Here is a 4,400-nt window from a genome sequence, read left to right on the forward strand (position 1 = left end):
ATTTTAAATAAACCTGTGTAAGTCTCCTTTCCCTGACCTCTGTCTCACCCCCCATAACATTATCTGATTGAAAGAAAACATTCACAATGAAAAGATCACATGCAACTCTCCCCTTGTCATAAAACAATCCAAATCTTTTAGACCCTGGCTGTAGCCAAAGCTCTCCAGTAACTGAGTAGTTTCACCATCACTTGGTCATGTCATCTTGGATCGGCCATGTCAAGAGAATAGGAGGAAACCATATCCCCAAGAATATTTTGTATAGCGAGATTCGAGATGGCTCCAGAAAGCAGGGTTGCCCTCTATGGTGGTACCACAATATGCGCATAAATGATATGAAGTTGATCAACATCAACATAGAAAGCCGGGTGCAGAATCCTGTCCAATCTGGAGGGAACATCTGGGACTGGGTGCAGCTCATCATGAAGCGGCTTTGCTCTAGAGGATGGAGACAAATCAAGAAAGAAGAAAGCGGTGCGCTATGAACTTGGACTCCTACTCAGACAACACATAGATCCATGAAACTTGTAACAAGCTGTGTTGCTCTCCACTTGGGCTTGTCAGCCACAAATGGATTCAACTGGCATTTGAATAGACTACACCATGATCCAGAGGATTGACAGGTGCCTACTCACCAGAGCTCATTCTTCTGGCCCCGAACAGAGGTTGATATTTGTTACACAGAAGAATTTCCCTCTGATGCTGCTGGCTGGAAAAAGGGGAAGGAAGAGCTGCATTTTACCTTGGCTGCTTTTGCTGTTATCAGCTAGGGAGGGGGATAGGAACTGCTCAAGGGATAACCTTGCTCCACACTCCTACCCATTGTCTCGCTCTCACTTTTGCTTCTTTCTTTCCTGCCATCTTTTCATCTCTTCCTTTTTCCCTCGCTTCCAAGGTTAAGTCTTTGTGGTCATGCCACCCTAACAGAAAATGAGAGGGAACATCTGGCTCAGTTTAGCTATTACTCACACTTGTATGGCTGCAATAAAACCCCTGTCCTAAGTGTGTTTGCAAGCCTTGCTTCAGCCATGCTATATACTGGGGTTGCAGTAAGGCCTTTTCACATGGTTCCATATGCTGTTTTCTATCCAGGAAAGCAAGAGGTAACGAATGCTGTAATATGATAATGTGCACAAATACAGACTGGGGAATGACTGGCTGGGCTGCAGTGCTGCAGAGGATGACCTGAGGATTACAGCAGACCATAAGCTGAATATAAGCCAACAGTGTGCTCTTGTTGCAAAAAAAAAAAGAAAAAGAAAGCCACCAGCATCCTGTCCTGGGTTGGATGAATAAGAGTGTCATTTGCAAATCAAGGGAAGTAATTCTTCTACTCTATCCAGCACTGGTGAGACTTCAACTAGAGCACTGTCTCCACTGTTGGGCCCCACACTTCAAGAAGGATGTGGATAGATTGGAAAGGGTCAAGTGCAGGGCAACAAAATTATTAGTGGGGTAGGAAGCATGATTTATGACAGAGGTGGGCAAAATGCAGCCTGGGAGCCAGATGTGGCCCGCCAGGACATTTTATCCAGTCTACAGGGTCCCTAAAAGATTTAGAAAATTAATATTTATCTGCCCCTGGCTGCCAATCATGTGGCCCTTGATGGCTTGCCAAAACACAGTAAGTGGCCCTCCGCCCAAAATAATTGCCTGCCCCTGATTTATGAGAAAAGACTGAAAGAGCTAGGGTTATTTAGTTTGGAAAAGAGAAGATTGAGGGGGAATTCGATAATAATCTTCAAATATATGGGGGGCAATTATAGAGAGGGTGCAGATGGATTTCTCTCTGTGGCTGTAGGGAACAGGACTAAGAGCAATAGCCACAAGCTGCAGCAGGGGAAAGTTAGGTTGGAGATTAGGAGGAACTTTCTGTCTATGAGGATGGTCAAACATTGAAACAGGCTACCCAGAGAAATTGTGGAATCTCCATCCTTGGAAATTTTTAAAAGCACGTTCAACAGACACTTAGCTGGGATGGGCTGGACTAGATGACTTTGTGTCATCTCTTTCAGCCTTACTTTCCTATGGATCCTCATTATTCTTCTCGAGAGAGCCTGCTCCTCCTGATCCACAGGCTTCACAAGTATAAAGCCCATGCAGGGGAAGGCTGGAGACTATGCATACTTGGTGGAGTTGATACTTAAAAATACAAACCAGTAAAGCATAGCCACCATTCCACCAACTATCCATTAGCTGGTTGGCTTCTTGCAGGCAGCATGACAAAAACCTCAGTCTCTCTGTTTGAATCCGCTGTGTAATGTTGCTGCTGACAAACTGACTTGATTCAGTTAAGCTAGTAAAAACTCCTCTTGAATTGCTATAGAACAGACTTTTATCAATTTACCTTTCATTGGTAAGGGATCAGCCAAAGCTAAATCAATATCAAGCAAGTTTAAATTGATTTAAAAGGGTGCGAGGCAGGGTTTTTCACTGGTTAAAATAAATCAATTTAAAAATACACCTTTGGTTAAAAGAATCACAACGCAGCAAATCCACATTCTACAGACAGCCTGGCCTTTTCAATAGGGTACATAGCAACAGGAGGACGCGCAGTACAAAGGAACTCCTGTGGGATAAATGTACAAGTGCTAGAAGCATCACGCAATTCAATAAGAATTCAAACATTTTCCAATATTTTGATATTCGTCTTTTCTTAGCAAAGATAATCTTGTATTTCACAAAATATCTACAACTCTGGGTCTTCATTTGCCCCCCTTTTCCTGCTTATTATTTATACTAAAAGATTATTATAATCATCTGTTTGCAACGTCCTGCGAACATCCCCATGACAAGTGAAATAATGTTTCACAGAGGATTAGGGGAATTTGCAGAAAGAATAGTCATTTCATGTGGGAACAATCAAACATTCACTGCAGGCATCTTGCTTCTTTAATCTTAATTTATTTGTGCCTGTACCTTTGATTTGTTTTACAAATTTAGCAGAGAAGGCAGGACAGTCACTAAAAATCTAAAATTACATTGTAGCCATATGGAAATATTAAGTTTAGAAAAGTCTGAGTTCTCAAACCAGCTGTTCTGGGTATTTCCCCAGTAATGTGCTTACTTAGACCATATTAGTCTTTATGAGCATTGTTTTTCAAAATTACAGATTTTTGGAACCATCTTTATTGCAAAATGTGGCCCAGACTGAGAACCGGCATGTGTCTGTATGTCAGACTCCCGAGTTCAAATTTCAGCAATGACTCTGGCACGGACAACTGAGCTGTGGCCAAAGTGTTAGCATTTATTTAGTCAGTCTGTTGTTTCAGATGTACACAGCACTTACAACTGCAGCTAGAACAGTCTTGCCATCTCTCTTGTGAGTCCCAGGATATTGAGGCTTTTCTCTTAAAGCCCTGCTTTTTGTCGGCAAGTGACTATGTGAGAATCTGTAGAGGAAAAAGTAAATTTGCAGCGTTTAGAAGAGAGGAGAATCTCCTGAAAGCATGAATTGAAAGCACCCTAAAAACTCAGATACAACCCCCCCCAACATTTATTATATTACTGGATTTTATCATTTTTAGATAATCCTTTGAGTTTTGAGGGTGTATTTTATGAAGACTTGAGCTGGTGATACGGTTAAAACCAATGAGAGGTACAGTGAGCATTGGCCAACTCAATCTCAAGCTTAGGGGCTGAACGATTTACGCCACACAGAAGCAGGGATGAAAGGCTCAGCTTCTCCGGGCTTGTCTATACCTCGGCCGCAGTGGGTCCCAGTGAAGACAGCTGCCCATTCCCACGGCCCAAGTCTGCAGACACAGAAGTTCCCCAGGCAGGGCGTTCCAGGCTTGTTCAGAGCGCCTGCTCTCGGGGCTTCCTGAAAACTGATCCATCCCAGGGAGACAAACCTGGAGAGTCTCCCTCGTGGCCATCGAGGTCTGAAGTGTGCCTTTGGACTCGGGTGCAAGGTGCTGGGATGGAGCCTGCTCTGCCCTGCCATTGTCAAGGCCAGCTGCTGCTGCAGTGTGGACAAGCTCTCTGAAAGAACCAGGATAATTTAGCCTGGAGGAGAGACGACTGAGCGGGGATTTGATAACAGACTTCAGTATCTGAAGGGTGATTATGGAGAGGACGGAGATTGACTTTTCTTTGGGTCTGTAGGGGACAGGAGTAGGAGCAATGGCCTTAAGCTGCAGCAGAGGAAATCTAGGTTGGTGATTAGGAGGAACTTTCTGACTATGAGTGTGGTGAAGCATTGGAACAGGAGCACCCAGTGACGAGGTGGAGTCTCCATCCCTGGAAACATTCAAAAGCAGGTTGGACAGACACTTGACAGGGATGGCTTAACAAAGGGTGATCCTAGCTCAAGCTGGGGGCTGGACTAGATGACCTTATGAAGTACCTTCCAGCCCTACTTTCCTATGATAATGCAACACAACGCAACCAATGCAACA

At 44.0% G+C, this 4,400-nt stretch overlaps 1 long non-coding RNA gene across 1 annotated transcript in view; it reads right to left on the reverse strand.

The window, feature by feature from the left end:
• Positions 1 to 635: 635 nt before the first annotated feature.
• The window catches only part of LOC109299933, a 13,205-nt gene continuing 9,440 nt past the window's right edge, over positions 636 to 4,400 (reverse strand). Inside the window, exons 2-3 of the long non-coding RNA XR_002098061.1 lie at positions 3,290 to 3,392; positions 636 to 709 (exon numbers count right to left, since the gene is read on the reverse strand). This is a non-coding gene — a long non-coding RNA (uncharacterized LOC109299933). The remainder of the gene's footprint in view (positions 710 to 3,289; positions 3,393 to 4,400) is intronic.

Source organism: Gavialis gangeticus, unplaced genomic scaffold (genome assembly GCF_001723915.1).
Source record: "Gavialis gangeticus isolate Ggan-Ray unplaced genomic scaffold, GavGan_comp1, whole genome shotgun sequence".
Classification (NCBI taxonomy): domain Eukaryota; kingdom Metazoa; phylum Chordata; order Crocodylia; family Gavialidae; genus Gavialis; species Gavialis gangeticus.